The sequence below is a fragment of the Acinonyx jubatus genome, chromosome A2 (genome assembly GCF_027475565.1).
Source record: "Acinonyx jubatus isolate Ajub_Pintada_27869175 chromosome A2, VMU_Ajub_asm_v1.0, whole genome shotgun sequence".
Lineage (NCBI taxonomy): Eukaryota > Metazoa > Chordata > Mammalia > Carnivora > Felidae > Acinonyx > Acinonyx jubatus.
Genome location: NC_069383.1, coordinates 130886531 through 130908923, shown reverse-complemented (window position 1 = coordinate 130908923; position 22393 = coordinate 130886531). Strand labels below are relative to the sequence as shown.

The following is a 22393-nucleotide window of genomic DNA, read 5'->3' as shown; positions in this document are numbered from 1 at the left end:
GCTCATTGGCCATTAGTGCACCTTCTCTTGAATAGATGATATCTATTCAACTCTCTTGTCCATTTTTTAATTGAGTTGTTTTTCTGTTATTGAGTAGGAGTTCTTTATGTATTTTGGCTATTAATCCCTTATCTGATGTGTAGTTTGTAAACATTTTCTCCCATTCTGCTGATCGCCTTTTCACTCTATTGACTGCGTCCTTTGATGCACAATTTACACTTTATACGGTCTGATTTGTCTATTTTTACTTTCGCTTCCTGTGCTTTGGGTATCCCATCCAAGAAATCATTGCCAAATACAATGTCAAGAAGACTTTCCCTTATGTTTTCTTCTAAGAGCTTTATATCTTTAGCTTGTATGTTTAGGTCTGATACATTTTAAGTTAATTTTTATATATACTATATGGTTAGGATTAAACTTTTGCCTTCTGCCTTCTTTTGCACGTGGATATTCACTTATTTGTTGTAAAGACTGTCCTTTGTGCATTGCAAACTCTTGGTACCCTTGTCCAAAATTGTTTGACGATATATGCAAAACTGTTTCTAGGCTCTGTATTCTATTCCATCGGTCTATGTGTCTGATTTGATGCCACTACCAAACCATTTTTTTTAACGTTTATTTATTTTTGAGAGAGGGAGAGAGACAGAGCGTGAGTGGGGGAGGGACAGAGAAAGACGGAGACACAGAATCAGAAGCAGGCTCCAGGCTCTGAGCCATTAGCCCAGAGCCCGATGCGGGGCTCGAACTCACGGACTGCGAGATGGTGACCTGGCTGAAGTCGGACGCTTAACTGACTGAGCCACCCAGGCGCCCCCATTCCATTCTTCTTTTAAGAGAACTATGGTATCCTTAATCTGGAGAGTGAGTGGAGAATACTCAAGTGGCCCTCTTTGCTTGCAAACTACACCAGTCAGTTTTCACATTGCCTCCACAGCCTTAATATTTGTGTCTGGATCTGTTTCCCGTCCTGAGAGTTACAGAGATGATATGGCCTCATCTTACCTGTGGTGAAGTTTATAACTATTGGGTAATGGGCCTTTTGAAGATACCACTCTCCACCTTCAGGTTTCTGTGTGGTAGGTATTTGTTGTAGGCCTACTCTTTTATGAAAATACATGGAAAAAACTTGTTTTTCCATGAGGCTTTGGGGGTGGTTATTCTAGAACATAGGATAAGAGATATCTCCAGAGGACTCAGTTCCTCTAAGAGAATAAAAGGATTATGTGAAGTACTGAAAGTGTTAAAGTACTTTTCTCAAATCCCTCTCACCTTTAGGAATATGAAGGTCTGGCTCCATTTTTTATTGTCAAATGCCTGAAAAGTTAACTAAAAGTCATTTAAGAACTTTATATGTAGCTTAGATTGAGCGCTAAATTGCAAATTCAAATCCTGCATGGAGTCAATGGTGTCTTCTTTCTTCCAGTAGCTTTTTTTATTCATTCATTCATTCATTCATTTATTTATTTTTTTGGCCGCAGCTTTCTCCTATTACTGAGTCAGCAGTATGGGGATGACAATCCAGGGTGTAAATTTCCCCAAGTCTTAATAAAGAAAAGAATACTGAGTTTCCTTGCTAATAATGTTTCAGCGTGGGCTGAAAAATACTCTTTATAATGCATTTCATCCTAGTTTTTCATAGGACACGATTTGATGTAGAATTTTAAAATATACCTGAATATAGGTACAGAATGTGAATAATAATATCATATTATATATATAATACACAATATACATACATATATACCTATATAGATTCCTCAGGATATTCTGGCTAAATCATTATTAAATAATTCAAAATATGAATATTTTCCTCTGTTTTTAAAATTCTTGCAGTACTCATTATTCTGTGTCAGTGGATCTTTCACATAATCAAGCTTATTTTTGGCGTTCCAAGAAATTTGAAGTTCACTAACAAGGTTTTTGAAGAACACTATTGAACTGAATGTACAGGCTGTAATTGAATAAGAACAGTATGTGTCTGGGGTGTGAATGAACCAGCTGGGATACTAAGTTCTCCATGGTGTTCCTAATTCAATCATCATGTGTTTTCCAATTCTCCCACAATGAAGCAGTGCTCATGACTGAGTATAAAAATACTAACATAAATGGACATAATTTATTATTTTGTTCAATATCATACCTTTGTCATCTAGATCAGTTAAAACACATGCACTGTGATTTGTAACAACAAATGATAATCAATTAAAAATGGAGTACCCTTCTTTCCCTCCAGAAGCTTAAGTATGATTTTTGATAGGAATTTTGTATGGGGTCATCATTTGGAAGCATAGAGGAAGGTTAATTGCAGGATGTTTACAAATATATTGTAGTCCTTTGTATCTGGTAATAATGGCAGCCAGTGTTTCTAGAGTATTCCGTATGTGTGTGCCAAGCACTCTGCTAAGCCTGAGGTATATAGTCCCTTTATCGTCACATCTATCTCATGAAGTAGGTGTTCTTTTTATCTCCATTTTAGAAAGAAGAAAGCTGAGATCTCTAATAAGTCATGTCTCTGGGTTTCAAAGTTCATTTTCTCTAACTCCAGAGTCAAATTTTCATGATGTTCTACTCTGTCTGGGTCTCTGATACAACTGTTCATTGTATCATTTAGTTCCAAGGCTTTCTATGTGATCTAACTTTCCTAATGATTTTGAGAATTTCCTTTTCAATTATACAGCCAGTCTTTCATCTCCGCCAAGGCAATGACGCCAATAACTGGGGGAAGTTGTCCCTATAATGTATAGATTTCATCATATTTATAAATACAGTGGCCCAGTGGGAGTTCTGTCTTCTATGCAGTGTAAGTTATAAAAGATTAAATAATCACATATGTCCCAGGAGAAGTGCAGGTTGGAATGGAATCATAAATGAGGTGACGATAATAGAATGAAAAGGATTATACGGAGCTACACATAATGTGCAGCTTAAGCAATCCACATGACAGGAACACTTACTCCTGTATGAGGAGAGAAAATAAGTTAAATATGAATTTAGGGCCATGTTCTGATGAAAACCAATGTCAAGATAAACCTAGTAGTTTGCCATTGGCATATTTTATGTGTTCATTGTAAAAAGCAAAGCCTGGAAAAAGCAAGTTGCTTAAAATTCCATAAGCAGAACTTGAAATAAATGAGAAATTTATTTATTTTTATATTAAGACTTCAGTTGCTTTTATTCACCTTAACTTACTTCATGGCATTTATATATATATATGTGTGTGTGTGTGTGTGTGTGTGTGTGTATTTTCATGACTCATTGAAATTTCATGACTCACTGGGTACTGGGGGCTGACCCACTGAAAATAGCAGTAAAGAAAATAACCTTCATTTTTGAAAATACTTCTGTAGATTCCTTCCTCCTCCCTTCCTCCGTTCTTCTCCTCCTTCCTTTCCTCCCCACCCTAGATAGCTCTCACGCAAGCGTTTCCTCTTGCCATAGGAAAATGTGTTATTTTTCTCCCTTGGCGACTCTCCATCATGCTCATTTTCAGGTTCACCTCCTTAGATGCTAAGATGCATTATAAGTGCAGAAAAGTTAAGAAGGTAAGAGGTACTCACCAGGGAAAAAAGTTGACAAGAAGCATAGAAAAAGGGGGCTGCTGCCTTTGGTACCTTTAAAGGTTTGCCAAAGGCTCTACTCCATTTAAATATTTCCCAGAGTGCCTGAAGGGGATGTTGTCTATTAGGAAGAGATGGGTGAAGGACTCTAAAGGGAAAAATGGGAAGCAGTCGTTTCCTCTTGCACAATTTGCACAAAACCCCTAGAGGAACCCTTCCTAAGATAATACAGAATTCTTCCTATTGTATACCCAAGAAAACATGGTGCATAGTCAGGTAGGCAGTGGGACCTCCAGGTCTGGTAAGACTCCTTCAGTTGTCTGAAATGGCAGAGGTCTGTTCTTGAGAATTTCAATTAAATAATCGGACTTATTTCATTCAGCCTGAGTTCATCTCTTCTCATTTAGCATAGTGGCTTGGTCTGCGATTGGTTTAACAACCAAGTGGTATAACAGTGTGTCCACGGGAATTATTTCTAAATCTGTATAGTTGCTCACCTGATATTTGGTTGTAGGTTTAATAATAGAGTAGCTATTTGTTCGGATACTATGGGCTACCTTTGCTTTCTTAATTAACCAGCTGTACTATGAGAATATCTATACAACGTTTATACTTTGATAAAGAACGAAACTTATTTTTAAGTGTGTTTGATTCACTACAGACTTTAGGAATCCCTCAACATATCCCTGTGTGGCCCATAAGGATGCTTAGTAGGTTGTGATGTCCCTGAGACCGTCTGAAACATTAGGTACCTATGTGCATTTGTGAGGAAGATATGTTCATAGCATCATGAATTTTTTAAAATTTTGTTTATTTTGAGAGAGAGTGAGAGAGAGAGAGAGAGAGAGAGAGAGCGAGCACTAGTGGAAGAGGGGTGGAGGGAGGAGGTGACAGAGAATCCAAAACAGGCTCCTCACTGTCAGCATAGAGCCCGATGTGGGGCAAGACCTCATGAACCGTGAGAATATGGCCTGAGGTGAAATCAAGAGTTGGATGCTTAATCGACTGAGCCACTTGGGTGCCCCACATCATGAACTTTTAATTGGAGCCCCAACTCTCTAAGTTAGGAGCATGAGCTCCTTTCATAAAGGGTATATGACAGTGGAGGGAATAAGCATAATAGCCAATGCTTTCCAAGTTTAAGAGACTGTGCTACAGAATTTGTAAGTACTATCTAACACGTAAGACACTATTATCATGCCCATATTGTAGGTAAGAAAACCAATGCTTTGGACAACTTGCGTGAGTCAGATTCAAACTCGGGAAATCTGAGTTCAGAGCCTGGGCTCCTAGAACCTTTACTAATAAACAAGAGTTTTGGAACCTGCTCTATCCCTACCCATGGAACTTTTGCTCTCTTGGAGCATCTGTAAATATGGGTAAGGGGGTAAGGACAAAGGGTGGGGGGTTGAGGTTGGGGTCATAGTAGATGAGCTCTGTATTTCTTTTCAGTTCTAGAATAGAAACAGACAACTTTCTGCCTCCACCAGGCATCGATTGAGACTCATGATATCTGAAAGCGCTTGACTGTATACAAGAAATAGGTGTGAAAAAAATGCAGATGATTGGAACGAGCGGGCAACGCTCAGGTTCTCCATTAGGCTTCCAGACACAGAATGCTGTCGTGAGTGCAGACTCAAATTTGACTGTGGGTTTCAGTCTTTGCCTTGCATCTCACTGGCATATCTTATAAGTTCTTGTAACCTTTGTTGCCTCATCTACATAATGGGGATGATAATAATGGTACCTATGTCATTGAATTAGTGGAGGAATAAAAGAGATGATATATGTAAAGCTCTGAGAGCCTGGTACATAGAGAGAGTCATTTGTCCTATTGGTTTTTTTGTGTGTTTTGTGTGTGTGTGTGTGTGCATGTGTATTTTTTGCCATTATCACCATTATTATTATTATTACTACTACCATTTTTTGTTGTTTTGAAAATTAGCATTTAATATGCTTCAAAAAGGGACAGTGAATCTCATCACCAGAAAAGTTTCTTTGGTCTGTGGCTGTGAGCTGAACGATGTTCTAAGTGTGCTGGAGAGACCCAGTCCCGGCCTAAAGATGGGTATAATTGGAGATGTGGAAACCCTTTGTCTTTTCAAGCTCACAGACAGTATCCTAGCAAAGGGCCTGGAAGCAGGCCCTCATTAAAGCTTCTTAAAGAATGACAGTCACTGGGTTTTGGTGTCTCAAGTTGCGGTTCCCCAATTTACCCTTCATTTTAGCCACAGCTGTGGCGGGCGGTGCCTCAGGGGCTCAGATTCCCTTCATGGTGGCAGCACCTGCCTCAGGGGTGCTCATTGCCTTCCTGCTTCCTGTTTCAAGGTCTTTTCTGGGGAACCCACTCAGCCTGTGTATAATGGTAGCCTGCAAACAACCCTTAGCCAATGGAGACAGTGCTGACTAGTGGGTAAACACTGCAGCCTTCCAACTTTCCCGGTGGACAATTCTAGAAAGTGCCGTGTGTGCTACTCAGAGGCCCCAGTGGATTCTCAGCAGCCCCTACTGCCTTCAACACAGACTTTCAAAACACTCACTTATATTTGACTTGCTCTTTTGTTGTGTCACTCTCCTTCTTCCCTTGTTCTTGTCTCACAGAATTGCTTTCACAATAAACTACCTGTACATAAGTCCTTGTGTCAGGCTCTGATTTCTGGGACCCAAACTGAGACACATATGCTGTTCTAAAACTCTAATGCCAAAGCCGGTGCCATTGTGCAAATCTGTAAATTCCATTTCCTTTATTTACTGTTGAGCCCCCAGTGCCTAGCACACTTTAGGCACTCAGCCAATGCTAGTTGAATGACTCAATCAGTGAACAAACAAATAAATATGCCTCTTAGACTTTGATAATGAGCACATCAGTTGTGCACTGCTCAAATTTCTTTACTAAGTGCTGTACCAGTAACTTGGCAGCTGGTTGTCAGAATCTTCCTTGGAAGGCTCTCATGTCTTGCTTGGTTACTTCCGTCGTTCCTCTTGGAGATCATTCATTTCTCCCCTGTAATCCTGAAGGAAAACAAATAGTGAATTTGATGGCTGTCTATGTTTTCAAAAATTATATATTTCCAAACATAAACATGCTTTACGTATCAGCAAATATCCATTGATTTTCTGTTATGGGCCCTGTCCCAGGCTGGAATAATAGATAAAGATGTAGCTTATAGACCAAATACAGAGCAAGAGGGAGCTTATAGACAAAATACAGAGTTTATAGGCCAAAGGCATAGTCAAGAATACATCATGGGATGATATTTGTACCCTGGGAGGTTATAATGTGAGGCACATCATGTTAGATGGGGGTTCGTTTGACTATGCACCTCGTTCACTAACAATGATGACTCAGCAATCCTGCCAGCCTGACTTGAGAATGTGGAATGTTCTTCACTGAGTGGTCATGTTCCTGTTTCATTACAGAAGAGCAGTTTGTGTGAACTCTTCAATATAATAGGCTCATAATTTCTGTCTTCCTAAAAAGAGGAAGATGGGAGTTTTAGAGATTTAGTCTGCAGAATCTGATGAACTCAGTATTTTTGGATATTGGTTTAGAATAATGATATTACTACCTACCCTGAAAATGTAAAATGTGTACAACAGGGTTTCACTGCAAGAACAGTTAATATAAACTGAAAACTCATGAATGAGCTTTATTAACTGATTTTTGCTATATCAGACCCCAAGCAAAATCCAGCAGTCATATTTCTGAAGATCCTGAGTAGATCTGAGTAGACTCATTTGGTAACTAAATGGGAGGAGAAGTCTTTACAGATAAATATTTAAAAGACGATGAGTCTCATTTAGGGATTAATCAGAAAATATGAAGGCCATTGATAGTGTATGAGTGTCAGAAAAGGGACGGAGGGCAGAACATTTGAGTTAAGCTATCTAAATTAGGCAGAAATAGGGGTTGTTAAAGACCACAGCTAGCTGCCACAACGGCTCTTGATTAACTTCCTGTTAGGCTTAAAATTGCTTTTACTTGTAACATGGAAAACATAAGCACAGGTTAAAATGGGCGTGGGAGAAATGAAAGAAGATAAGGAGATATTAAATGGATCTTGAAGAATCGGGCTTATAGGTTTGTGTGGACTTGGACATTTTTGTTGCTGCTGACAGTGGTAGTGCCCATGGTGGTGATGATGGCAGTGCTGCTGGTAGTGGTGGGGATGGTGATTGTAGATTCGTGATGGTGTTGATGATGGTGGTTGTGATGGTGGTGGTGATGACGATTGTGGTGCTGATGGTGGTGGTGGTGGTGATGATGGTGGTAATGATGATGGTCATGGCAATGGTGGTGATTGACGGTGGTAATGATTGTGATGGTGAGGGTGACAATGGTGGTAATGATGATGGTCATGGCAATGGTGGTGATTGACGGTGGTAATGATTGTGATGGTGAGGGTGACGATGGTGGTAATGATGATGGTCATGGCAATGGTGGTGATTGACAGTAATGATTGTGGTGGTGATGGTGATGATGGTGGTAATGATGATGGTGTTGCTGATAGTGGTGGGAATGGTGGTGACTGATGATAATAGTAATGATTAATGGTGGTGGTGATGGTGATGATGGTGATGGTGATGGTGGTGACAATGATGATAGCGAGTGTTTATGATCCAGGTACCCTACTTTTCCTTTAATGCTCATAATCAGATACCGATGTCGTGTAGTTGTTGTTATTATTATTATTATTATTATTATTATTATTATTCAGGTATTCAACTGAATTAACAGGCTTAGAGAGTTTGCCTTTAGTAGTGGAACCAAGACACAAAGTCAGGCAGGCTGACTCCAGAGGCCAAACACTTTGTTCCACGTAGTCGTTATACTAATCTAACATCTTGTTTTCCAATTTAAACTCATCAAGATCGGAGGCCATCCAAATCCAATTCTAAGCAAGACTCTACATCCTTCTGCTAAGAGACGTAAGAGTGTAATGAATAGAAGACTGTGCTCAGATCCTGAAGTTAATGGCTAAGAGGCAGGACTTCAGCCACAACTTTATGAGCCAGGCAACAATTTTATTAAGTAGACAAGCAATTCACAGGGGACTGTGAACAAGATGATATTGTTTTTTAAAGGTCAAAAACTGGATTCTTGTGGATTTAACTAAGGCGAGAATAGGTATGATTTTAAATCAGCAGCTTTATTCATAGTCACAACAGACTCCCTCCACACATATGCACACATGTCATTCCTGGTTGTCTACCACGTTCTCATGATCCGTTCTTCCCGTGCTTGTCCCCACCTGCTATTATGTGGGCACATTCCATGGAGAGAAAATCTGGTACTTAGAGCAATACTTTGGGAATCATTTAGACATCCGGAGCTAAGTCTTTATCTCTCACTAGGTTTCCAATTTTCTTCATATTGCTCAGGCTCAGTGAGTTAACTCTAAACTGAGTGCTCCCAGAAAAAAAATAATAATGTCTTTTACTCAAAGCTGATTTCTGGAAAAAGATAGTCTCCCTAGATTAAGTGAAAATGTGTAGCTTTTGTGCTCTGTCACTTAAACCTTGACTTTGACATCAGAATAAATCATGCTAATCAAAACTCTGAAAAGTGTGAAGCTCTTCCTCATCTTTTGGCACCCAGAATTCCCCCAGGGGGCCTTTGCCCCTGAAACATCCCAAATTATACATACAAATTAAATATCCTATACAAAATAGTAAGCAAGACTGAATACTTAATAGGGTCTCCCAATGTGCCTGGAGCTGAGCTAAGTACTTATTTTGTCCCATTTCATCCTCATAACAAACCTAAGAGTGGATGGGGGGCATTGTTACTATCTTTCTGGTGCAGAAGAGTTAGCCAGGGCTCAGAGAAATTAAGCAACTTGCCTAACATCACACAGTTGGTAAGTGGGAAAGCCAGGGTTCAAATAACCCTTGACAGTCTTGCTCTCTGCTGCTCCTTGTGGTTGGAATTGGAACAGGTGCCACACTAGCCAGTTGTGGAATGAATAAGTCACAGGAATAAAAGGCACAGCACGGGGAATATGGTCAATGATACTGTAATAAAGTTGTATGATGACAGAGGTAGGTGCGCTTGTGGTGGGCAGAACGTAATGTATAGAAAACTTGAATCATTATGTTGTACATCTGAAACTACTGTAACATTGTGTGTCACTATACTCTATTTTTTTTTTTTTTTAAGGAGCCTTTGGTATAATGGTTAGAAGTTCCCTTCCTGGTTTCACATTAGTTGCATGTACTGATGTCGGTCACTCAACCCCTTCAAGCCCAGTTCTCCTGTTACGTGGAGATCAATACGGCTACTTCACAGGTTTTGTCTATGGTTTATGGGAGGCTACATTTCTAAAATGTGTTGCCTAGGCAGCTCTTTTCTTCTTACTGTGTGATCAGTACCTTATGTGTTTGGCACCTAGGCAAGATGCTGACTCCCTAACCTGGTAATTCTTCTCCAAAGTCCTGACAATTATAAGTTGTGCAATACATGATCCCTGCTAGCAGATTCTGGATTTTAAAAGGGCTCCTGGTGTCTCAGTAATAGTCTTTTCCATCTCTGTAATACAGTGTTTGCCAAACTGGGTTCCATGGCAGTTGCAACCAGGTGGTCTGAGAGGAAAAAAAAAAAAAAAACCTCCTTCTTGAAATAATTTTGAGAAATGCAGTATGATATTGGCCGGTAACATACCCATTAATTCATTAAAGGCTCTGATAAGTCCTGTGATATAGAAGCCTATACCTGTGTCTGACTACGCAGTGTTTATTTTCTTATTTCTTGGGACAAACGTGTTTTGGTTTGGGAAATATTGGCCTAGAGCCTTAAAGGCTTTTACTTTATTTGTTATTAATTAGTTAACTTTTCACAACAACCCTTCCAGGTAGCCTGGGACAGACCCTGGGATGTAGAACCCACCGCACCCCAGTTAGTTTAAAGAGTTGGCCAACAACAAAGCAGCCATGCATTCAGGAAGCTGAAGCTGGAAGCAAAACTTCCTAAAATCTCTGCCTTGAGTTAGTTTTGAACATAACCCGTTCTCTTTTTTAATTATGTAATTTCAGAAATTTCAGGCACTTGAACAGCTTGCTGCTGACATTTGGAGTAGCGAGGCCTTTGGGTAAAAGCCACAAGTGGTTCTTTCTCCAAGATCAGCTCAAATCCTGCCATTTGTTCCCATGTCTGCCGTTGCCCAGACTCACTTGAACCATACAGGCCTCCACAGCAGCCTCTTAAGTCGTCTCCCTGTTTCTCTTATTCCATTGAATCCAAGCCACAGCAGAGCTTGGGGCTTGCCCTTGCAATGCTCTAAAACCTTCCTTTGTTAGAGTAAAACCTTGAGTTTGTACTCCAGCCTCCACAGCTCTTCCGATTTGGCTCCTGTCCATTTCAACCTCTCCTGTCTCGGTTTCCCTGTATTGTCATAGTTCTCTTCCCCAAGCACACCAAGTCTTTTCTGCCTCAGGGCCTTTGTACCTCTGTTCCTTTTGCCTCCAAGACTCTCTTTGCACTAGATCTTTGCAGAGATGGTTCCTTCTCATTGTGACTGTCTCAGCCCAAATATTACACCCCCTGTAAAGCCCTCCCTGTCACCTCTCCAGCTCATCTCCAGCCCATCACCCTGTCCTTTTCCTTCATAACCTGTTATTCTCTTGGTCATTCATTGATGACTTGTTTGATGTCGGCCTGTCCCAAAGGATGAGCAGCTCCATGAAGGTAGAGACTTCTTCTGACGATTCACCATTTTATCCCTAGTACCGGCATAATGCCTTAATAAATATTTTAGGAAACCAGTCCATGTGTAATGAATGAATTGGGGAATTAGCGTCTCCCTGGGTAATTATTTGCAGCGACATGGGACTGGTCGCCCATGTGATCTTTGGAACCATCATGAAGTAGTGGTTATTTATTTATTTGTTTGTTTAACCTCGTCAGTGATTCCTACAGCTCCTCTTTGGAGATCCCACATTCTCCCACGCTCTGGATGATGCGTGGTGTCATCTCTCTAGAATCACCCCTGGACTCATACTCATTCCCAAAAGGAGAGTCTGGCTCTAAGGTGGCTGTCGGAACTGTTTGAGCTGGCCAGTCAGTTGCCTCTATTCTCCCCAGAGGAAGAGCATAGGTCAATTGCCTTCAAGTCCCACCTTTCCGGCATCTTTATGTTTATTTTCAGATTTCTCACCACCATGCTGCTGCCCTTCTTCAATCTGCCGCTGTACTTACTAGTGTTGCTCTGAGGTGGTTTAAGCAAACTTTTTCGCTGTTGCTGTGGACTGTTAAATCCGCAGAGTGAATACGGGTTTCGGCTACTGAGCGCAGGTGGGTGTTTGGGTGTCTTGCTGCAGGGCGTTGGGCTGCATAAAACCTTCAGCATTCAAGCTCATGTCTTAGAATCACTGTAGCATTGTGGTTCAAGTTCAGTTTGTAAAGCCCCATGGGCTGGATGGAATGCAAAACTTGGAGGCATTTCTGATGTCATAGTGGTTGGACTGGACTCTTGGAGAGTGTGGGATTGGGGCTGGGCATCAGACTAAGAGTGGACATTAGCTGAAATGAATAGTGCAATGGAGACGACTGATTAATTGGATTGGATTAAGTAATTGGATTAAAAGGAGATCCCTGATTAATTGATTGGAGTAAAGGGAGAGCTAAAATAAATGTCGCTATGAGATTGAATTTTGATTGAGTCATACAACCAAGGCAACCAATATTTACTGATTGATTATATCTCACGAAGCTTATACTATGCCAGGCTTGTTAATCTATAACCTCATAGAATCTAGCCAACAACCAGATGAGATTTTATTCTTTTATTCATTTACCAGTGGGGGTACTGTGGCTTTAGAGAAGATTAAACAGCTGTAGAGCAATGCCTTCTAGTTTTACAAAATGTTTGTTTATTTATTTATTTTGAGAGAGAGAAAGTGTGTGTGCATTTGGACAGGGGAGGAGCAGAGAGAGGGAGACAGAGAGAGAGAGAGAGAGAGAGAGAGAATCCCAAGCAGGCTCTGTGCTTCTGTGCTGCCAGTGCAGAGTCAGACATGGGGCTTGATCTCACTGACCAAACCATGAGATCATGACCTGAGCCAAAATCAAGAGTCAGACGCTCAAATGACTGAGCCACCCAGGTTTCCCAAGGCATGTGCAAGAGGAGAGAGTAAGTATGCAAACTAGTTTCTACAAGGACCCCTGATAGGTGTGTGTTTGTGTGCACGTGCATGTGTGTGTGTGTGTGTGCGTAAAAAGTCGTTTCTTTGCCAACTATAATTTAAATATCCACATATCTCCTTTGTTAGCCGGTGTCGTTCTGAGAGACAAATTTAATTCTGGGTTGTTGTTTTCTTCAGGTAGATGGTGCTTACTGTCAGTCAGTGTCAGTGGCCTGTTGGAATCCATCCAGGGTATATTTTCCTAAAGTATTTGAATTGGGTTTAGCTTAAAAAAAAAATGACATCCGGAAAGTTAGACCTTCCTTGGCTCTTTTCTAAAATATCTACTGGCTTAAGTAAGCAAGTGACTGTGACTCCGCTGTTTATCTGGAAAAGTTCTGGGTATTGGGGGAGGCAAAAAAGGAGATGTAAGCAATAAGGTCTCTTAGCCTCCGGGACGCTATCATCACACTGGGAAGACAAAGGAGTGAATTCTGACTCCTTTTTCTTTATTCTAACGTCATGGAGGTTTCAGTTGGGCTGGTTTTGACTTTGTATGACAGAAGCCCTAAGTAAAACTGGCTTAAAGAAGAGTCACGGTAATTTTCTTTTACATAAACAAGAAACCAGGACTTGAATCACTGTCTTCAGGTTAGTGAAGTCTCTTAGCCCCTGGTCTCTATCTTCTGAGTTCCTCTCTGATTATTATGACTTGTCACCCACCTTTCAGCCCTGAGATGGGTGTGCAGGCAGGTGAAAAAGCAAGAAGACACAGACTGGCCAAACGAGACCCTTTTAGAAAACTTCGCTGCAAACCTTGCCCGAAGCTTTTGATTACATGTCACTCGCCACACATGTCTGTACAGCAGCCTGGCAAGTGTAGTAGTGAAGCTGGGCATGTTGCCACTTGTTAGCAAAGAGCCGGGGAGAGTAGATTTCAGATGGTCGTCCAGCAGTGTCTGCCATAATGCATCTCCGGGATACCTAGCCCAGGCCAAACAAAGCCTATATCATTTCTTCCCTGATGCTGTCCCAGTCCTCAGTGATGGGGCACGTGCTTTGCGTGGCTGCGGTCGCGCAGCTGAATTTTGTCATTTCCTGATTTTCTGGCAGCGTGGAGGAAGAAACACACACTCTGCAGGAGTCTGCAAGACCCAGGTTTGAACCTTCAGCTTGGCCAGAGTATGGAAGAATAGGCCTTGGCAAGTTGCTTAACCGCTCTAAAGCACTATTTTCTTCTCCTCCTCCCTCCCCTCCTCCTCCTTCATTATTATTGTTGTTGTTGTTGTTGTTTATTTATTTATTTTTGGGAGAGAGATTGCAAGCAGGGGAGTGGCAGAGAGAGAGGGAGACACAGAATCCGAAGCAGGCTCCAGGCTCCGAGCTGGCGGCACAGGGCCCGATGAGGGGCTGGAGCTCGAGAACCGTGAGATCATGACCTGAGCCGAAGTCGGTCGCCTAACCGGCTGAGCCACCCAGGCGCCCCTAAACCACTATTTTCTTGTTTGTAAACCACCATGGAGTTACTTTGAGGACCAAACACAGTTATGAATATAAAGGATCCAGCCTCGTGCTTGGAACATAATAGATACTTAAGAAATGTCAGTGGTATTTGTTGCATGCTCAAAGCTAGAAGCCGATTCTTGAAGGATTAGATCATGAGGGCTTGCTGAATAGCAGTTTATTTGAACAAGTCTTAACTGAGTCACAATCACCGTTTCTTTGTTCCTTCCAAAATATCAAGATTCTCTTTCCATTTTACATTGAAACAACCTTAGGTATGATGATAGATGTATATGGTTCCTGCATATTTAGGGTATGTGTGTGTATCTCGTGCCCCCTTAAACATACTTCCTTTCTCTGAAACCTGAGCTGTTATGCTCAAGTCTAATAAAGGAACCTAAATTTACTTACATAGTCTTGAAATAATTTTGGGGGCGCCTGGGTGGCTCAGTGGGTTGGGCGTCCGACTTCGGCTCAGGGCATGATCTCGCGGTCCGTGAGTTCGAGCCCCGCGTCAGGCTCTGTGCTGACAGCGCGGAGCCTGGAGCCTGTTTCAGATTCTGTGTCTCCCTCTCTCTCTGACCTTCCCCCATTCATGCTCTGTCTCTCTCTGTCTCAAAAATGAATAAACATTAAAAACAAGTTTTTAAAAATAAAAATAATTTTTAACCAGCAGAGAAAAAGGCTGGACTCCAGAAAGGTAAACTTGTACTTACTCCTCTGATTTGGGCCGATGCCTTTTTTCAAGAAAAGAGGGAAGAGTCAAAACCAAGGCAGCTCACAATGGACCTTTATTTCCTTCACACTGGCAGAGGTCCCGTGTTAGAACTCTATGGGTTGATCCCACTGTAAGTAAACCTGATGCTCTGAAACCAGAGGAAAAGCTTTAAACAAAGGATTTTCATTAGGGTTCTCTTAAATACGACAGTGTGTGCTTTGATTTAAATACAGACAGCCAGGATGCAGCTCCTCTGGAAAGCCAGGCCCCCCCTACAAAGGGACACAGCCTTTTCTGGAGACCTGCAGAACCCTGTTGTATTTAAATGAGCAGGGGCAGAATCATGATTGCTCTGGGGCTGCGGCAGCATTTCTGCTGACAAGCTGCATGCCACTTTTCTGTAGTGACTATTCTTTACCTGGAACAGCTTCTCCATGGCAACCCCATTCACAGAGTGCATTTGTTACTTCTCTTTTTTTTTTTTTAATGAGCAGGTTGGGAAGGAAAAGAAATATATATGTTTTGGGTTCCTAAATGGAGAAAGGGGGTGGGGTGAACAACAGACCCTGGGGGAAAAGCAGGGGATTTTTTTTTTCTTTTTCTTGATTTGTCTCCTTCTTGGGTGGATACAAATCAAAAAGGTGTAATTAAAAAAATCACCTGGTATGTGGGATTCTCTCCTCCATCAGTGAGCATTCTGATGAGATACAGTGTGGATCAATTAATTTGTTTCTCAGTTGATAGTGAATTTTGGCCCAGTGGTTCGCTGAAATTTCAAAGGGTACTTTCATTCTGCTTTTCACCTGTTTGTTAAGGACCTGCCATCAGCCACTCAGGCCCCAAGGATTTGGCTGAGGGGAAAATCTCATAATAGTGTTTTCAAGGATACAAGTTTTCAAAAGACAAGAGTGAAAGCAACAGAATGATTTTTCCATTATGTCAGGGGTTTATTGTTTCCCAAACTAGTTTCTCAAGGTCTAGAAATAAGAGTACTTTGTAGGATAATCTTTCCTTTCCCTCGTAATATGTTAAGAGACTTCTAGGCACAGAAAGAAACAAAACAAAACAAACAAAAACCCTCAAGCATTCAGTCACTTCACATTGTTTCATATAAATACCTTGTTTTTTTGTTTTCTTCCAAATCTCCTGTTTTTCATTGTCCCTCAACTTTATGATTAGATGAAGGAGCGAATGTCCTGTCAGATGACATTCAGCCGGAGAGAGTCTGATTTTAAGTCAAGAGGGCGTATCTATCCCACATCGCAGCTTGCTTGTGAGTCCCGATAGCCGTAGGAATGCACAGTGGAAAGTCCACAGCACCAGCCCCGTGGCAGACATTCAGTGGTATTGCTAAGTGCTCCATTGTTGTTATTATCAATGGTTGGTTTCCGTAATAGTGAGGTTGTACTTAGTTGGGCACTGAATCACTGCAAATTTTTTCAGGTAGAATTAGGATATATTTGACATTGCTAGAAGTTTCTAGGACTGGGGGACTTGACGCTCCAAATGCCATCATCCAAGGGGGAAATTGTGAAGGAAGCAGGATGTGCAAATTCCTCTGCTCTGTGAATCACTCTCCTTGAGTGTGGCCACGTAGAATCCAATTGTATTTGTCTAATATTTTAGATTTGCCCTGGTGTACCTTTAGAATTCTGGAAACTACCAGCATATTTTAATTGTATTTAATGAGTTCCATGGGGAAATGAATTTCTACTACATTGTTGCATCTATCATTATATATATTTATTTATGTTAACACATGCAAATATTGACGTACCAAATACGAGATCAATTAACCTTAGAAATTAATTGTGCATTTATTTTTTTTTAATTTTTTTTAACGTTTATTTATTTTTGAGACAGAGAGAGACAGAGCATGAACGGGGGAGGGGCAGAGAGAGAGGGAGACACAGAATCGGAAGCAGGCTCCAGACTCTGAGCCATCAGCCCAGAGCCCGACGCGGGGCTCGAACTCACAGACCGTGAGATCGTGACCTGAGCTGAAGTCGGATGCTTAACCGACTGAGCCACCCAGGCGCCCCTAATTGTGCATTTAAAGAGCAGTAAGAGGAGAAATATGCACCATTGGAAATTAGAGTTGGGGACTGGTTCTGTAAAGTGAGCACTGTTGCAATAATACGTGGGGATGAATAATTCCCCCTGAAATACCAAAGTGACAATGTACTGTAAGCATTGCTTTCCTCTGCAGAATTTGCCAGGAATTCAGTGGGAGACAAGTGCCATTATGGGGAAATATTGATTCACTGTAGGCACAATGTGTCTTGTTATTATAAAGACAAGAGTCTGTGGTCTTTTGTCAGCTTCTTCTTTTTAAACTAAATGTATGGAATTGCTCATTGTAATTGGGATATTTAGACTGCTTTTTTTAATAGGATGAACGAGAAGGTTTCTGGAACCTCAACAACTTTTTCACAACCAGAACACCCTAAAAAAAAAAGTTGAGTTCCTACAGTGATGCCAGATCTGACTTCCGCATTTTAATAATGCCTGGAATCTGGTGTAGGATTCCCTTCCAATTAACAGCAAGCCTCATCTTACCTGCACTCATCTATTTCTGTCCCAACTCATGTCAACACAGGAAACTGAACATAGAGTGGTTAAGAGTACGAGCTCTTCAGCAGTGGCTGGCTCTTCTGTTTATTAGCTGTATGTGATCTTGGACCTATAGCTCATGTTTTCGTATCTGCAAATGAGGATATTAGTGGTACTTAACCCATGGAGCGGTTGTCAGGACCAAGTGAAATAAGGCATGTGAAATTCTAAATAAGTCCTTCCTAAACACTAGGGGTCAACCAACACCACTTTCCTGTGCTACCTTGGACTTGGTTTGACTCTTGCGTCTCAAACTGCAGTGGATATCATGTAGTAGATAGGAGCAAGAACAGTGGGCTCCAGCCAATCACATTGTCTGTCTGTTCACATCTTGAGTGGGAGGGTAATTTGGGGACAACCGCACTTGATGTTAGTCATCACAATTGATTCAAAAGGGGCAGCTGATTTGGGGACCAGTGTTCTTTGCTCATTGCCTATAAAGGTGATACTATCCTAAAGCTTTGAAGGAAGAGGACAGGGTCTCTTTCAGAAGCAGCTGAGTATGTTACTCTTTTTCTAGAATATCAAAACGAATTTCCTGTTCCAGAAACTCCTTCCAGATTAAACTACTGCATTTTTTTTTTCATTTTTTAAAGTGTATTTATTTACTTGGGGGGGGGGGGGGGAGGGAGAAAGAGAGAGAGAATCCCAAGCAGGCTCCACGCTGTCAGCGTGTAGCTCAACTCAGGGCTCCAACTCACAACCCTGAGATCATGACTTGAGCTGAAAACAAGAGTGAACCACCCAGGCGCCTCAGCTTCTGCGTTGATCAAGAATCATACCCTTTTCTCTTCAGTCGCCTTGAATGATATCCACTACATTTGGATTGCACATTTCTTAGTGGGGGAAGTGCATATATTATTTGTTCTTCCCTCCTCAACCCATGAACGTGTTCTGATTGCCCATAGTAGGCAGACAACCCATGTCTGACCAAAACAGATTAAATCCTTAGCCTTTTACAAGAGTGAAGGGGAGAGATACATTTTGGTCTGTTGGCCTTGACAGTGAGAGGATATATATTTGGAGCTGTTGGAGTCACCCCTGCAGAAGGCCTTGCTGAGAGCAAAGTCAACACAAAAGGAAGTAAAGCCAAGAGATAGAAACAGAGTCCCCATGATCTCTTTTCATCAGCTAGATACCACCTGGCCTGAAGCTTTGCACTGGGCTTCTCATCTGGAAGGAGAGTCCATTGATGTCTTCCTGTTTATTCCGTCAGGCAGTTTTTGTTAACTTTCAATCACCTGCCATTGAAAGAGACCAGTTCAGTGAAGTTTCTCCTCATTCTGAGATATCTACCTTCACAGGTGATTTCTACTTTCTTTGAGCAGTTGGCATTATATGAGATTCCTTCAGTTGTCCCTAAAGAATCTGAGGTCACTGAGCTTACTAACTGTTGAGTTCTGCCGTCCTACCTGTAGATCAATGGGATGCCATAGATCCTGCATGCCATATTGCGAACAAACGAAAAATTTTCCAAGACAAGGAAAACAGAGGTTATTTCAAGGATAGTTCTCTTTTATACATGGGGAAATACTAATAATTAATAGAGAATGTGTTTATATCTCATTCAAGCTTCTCAAAATCTAAAAAGAGAGGTATGATATCAATCTCCATTGCATATGGGGAACGGCAGAGCTTGGAGAAGTTAAATAAGTTGCCCAAGATCCCATGGTTAATGGCTGCTATATCTGGGATTCAAAACCATATGATCTGATTCGCACATGACATAAAGATGAGCTAGAACCTTGTAACCTTCTTCATGCAGGGGCACCTTTAATCCAGACCCCTTGTGCTTTGATGTGCAACCCAGAGCTCTTCCCTCAATTCTGTTTCCATGGTGCGCCCTGCATCGACACTTCTTGAATGTTCTTGCATCTGCTGGGGGTGGGAAGCCTTCTTCCAGACCTCAGCTTCAGATGCTGCCCACCCAACCATCTGTGGCAACAGATTTGTGTGTTATCAATTAAAGTCTAAAGGAAGTTGGTGAAGCCTCCTACTCTAACAGGATGGGCTAAAGCAGTTCCTGTTAAAACAGAAATGGGTTGTGTCTGTGATATTGGTAATTGGTAGCTTTCCAAGAGCACTTTAAATACACCCCATGCCATGAATTGCTCAGCTCTGATTCTCTTTAAGACTTTCCTCTCAGAGGTGGCTTATTTCCAAGAAGTGGACCACTACATGACTAAATAGGGTTGCCCTTGTGGGAAGCAAAGCAACTCCATAATTTGCAGAATTTACCTCTATGATTTTCACTTTGGGACTCACTTTGGAAACCACAGTTACTTTTTATTGTATAAAATCTTCACACATATGGCACGCCATGCCCCAATTACAGTCACAAAGATTCCTTGGTTTCAACTATTCTGGAAGACTATCCATGTTTTTGAGATGCCTTACCCAGGGAGCACCAAAATATCAAGTACACAAAATAACCAGTAACTTTAAGATAGACCATCTTAGCACATGCCCTTAATTTGGTGAAAATCCACCTATGTTTTTATATAACCAGATAATTTGAATTTTACATAGAGACTTTTAAAACCTATATGAAGCATCTTCCAACTGCGATTTTCTGTGGTAGACCCTGGGAGAGTAGAGATTCGCCGTATATGGTTTCTGCCCTCATGGAATTATTGTCCAATAGCTAAGCCCAGCTAGGCAGTAAAGAGTTAAGTCAGTATGACTTAAAAAAAAAGAATTCTACATATCCTTTAAATGTCTTATGAAGAAATGTGTTTCTGAAGCATAGAACTTTAGCCTACTATGGGTAGGCACTTGTATCAACAAATATTGTGTTACCTACCTTCCCATCCACACTGTGACAGCAATATACAAAGGATGACTGCACTTCTCTCTTCTGTAAAGTTTCTCAATCTTGGCATATTCAATTTTGGGGCAGATAATTTTTGGCTGCAGGGCTGTCCTGTCACTGTGGGTATGTAGCAACATCCCGGGTTCTACCTTCTAGATGCCAGTAGTGAACTCCTCTCCAGTCTTAACGAAAACAGTCTCCAGACATTGTCACGCGTCTCCTGGGTGAATGGGAGGGTGAAGAGGAGAGAAGGCAAAACATGGTTCAGTTGACAACCAAAACCAAGAGAAGATGTGTAAGAGTGGACTGGTGTTTGCAAAGTGTTGATCCACAGAAAAACCTGTCTTCCAGTATTCTGTAAAATAGAATAAACTCGCTCTATCATGGTCCATATTATTGGGGAAAGGTGAATCATTCCTGGAGACAGAGGAATGGATGCACTGACTTCTCAAAATCCCTGCTGACCCTAGAATTCTAGAACACTGTTCATCTGTGACCTGGCCTAATTCCTCTCTCTCTCCCTGTCCCTGTGGCCTGTACTAATGATAGGGCTTGTCGAGCTGTCGCACTATCCAGAATGCCCTTTATGTCAGCAGGAAACCTGAAGGAGACTTTCTTTTCTTCCTTTTTTTTTTTTTTAGTAGGCTTGGCAGAAACATTTTTTTTTTCAAGAGAGAGAGAAAAAAAAATCAAATTTAAGGACTATGGAAAAATAACTTTCTGTGCTCTTAGGTACCAGAATCGACCATTTGTCAGAACCAAATGTCTGCTAAAGTGTGAAAAATTGTTGGAAGGCATTTTCTAAATTTTGTTATTGTGGTTCTATCAATTCATTTCCATGAGCCCTCTCATTTGTGTCTGTTGGCTGTCCAGGCCAGGCTGGCCAGCTGAGAAGTGGATCTACCGTTTTTTATTCTCAAGGTCCTGACATTTATCTGATGGTTGGGAAGGTGGCTATGCTGTAGTGGAGAGAGCTCAGAGTATGAAAGTTTCAAGACCTGGTTTTGTATCTCACCATCATCACTTCCAGGCTTCAAGATCTCAGGAGAAGTTCTTAAATTCCTGGGACTTACCTTGTCCCTGAACACGTAAGTGGTAAAAGTCTCCACTGGACTATGGTGAGCGTAAAACAAGAGAGTAGCTCTTTGAAGATTTTTAAATGCCTATGGAAATTATCTGTTAGTGTGATCAGACATTGTAATCATGTAGCAAATATTTTTTCATCATTGTCTGCTTATGCAGTGTTCTTCATTTTAAATTGGGCAAAACCTAGTCCCCTAAGAACACATTCTAGCCATGCCTTTCATATTAACCTCTCTCTTCATATGAACTCTCCTGTAATTTCTCACCTCAATAATCTATCCTACAGATTTTTTCTTAATTCAGCTTTTCTGTAGTAAGAGCGTGGTCAGCATTAGATCAAGAGTCTAATCCCACGTATGTTATTTTCAATTCTTTGACCTTGAGCATGATATCTTTTATAAACTCATAGCAACCTCTGTTTCATCAAAAATGAGGGCAATAACAGATTATATCTTAGAGTGTTGTCATACTGATAATATAAAATAAAGACTATAAAGTGACATCAAGGTGCTAGACCCTATTAAGTTCTCAAAAAGTATTAGCAGTTATCGATAAGCTTGACTCAATTAAATCTCTTTGGCAGGACTCATGTATGAAGTCTCTATAATCTACATGGTATGGTGTCAATTTTGAAAATATTTCTTTGGTTGACACAACTCTGGGGGACAGTGTCTCCTTTATGTTCTTTGTGCCTGATGCCCCTGGAGTTGTGCCACCAGAGTCTGAGCTTTCCTTGTCCGTCAGTGGAGCGCACAAGGTGTGCCACAGAAAGTCCTCCTGTCGACCCCCTGGTGACATCTGTCTCAAAACCAGAATGATGAAACCTGGGAAGGGGTTGAAAAAATGGTGGATTATAGCAAGGTTTCTTAAATTTTAACGTGCCTGTGACTTCCCCAGGAATCTTGTCAAAATGCTGATGCTGCTTCCTTGGGTCTGGGATGGGACCTGAGACTCTGCATTTCTAACCACCTCCCCAGGAGGCAGGTG

General features: G+C 41.3%; 1 protein-coding gene and 1 long non-coding RNA gene across 3 annotated transcripts in view; one reads left to right on the top strand and one right to left on the bottom strand.

The window, feature by feature from the left end:
• The window catches only part of TAFA1 (TAFA chemokine like family member 1), a 500491-nt gene that overhangs the window by 100070 nt on the left and 378028 nt on the right, over positions 1 to 22393 (top strand). The window lies entirely within an intron of this gene.
• On the bottom strand, positions 6283 to 11965 carry LOC128314885 (uncharacterized). Its single transcript, XR_008297057.1, has 2 exons — positions 11752 to 11965; positions 6283 to 6569 (listed from the first exon to the last, which is right to left on the bottom strand). It is a non-coding gene; the product is annotated as an uncharacterized LOC128314885 (long non-coding RNA).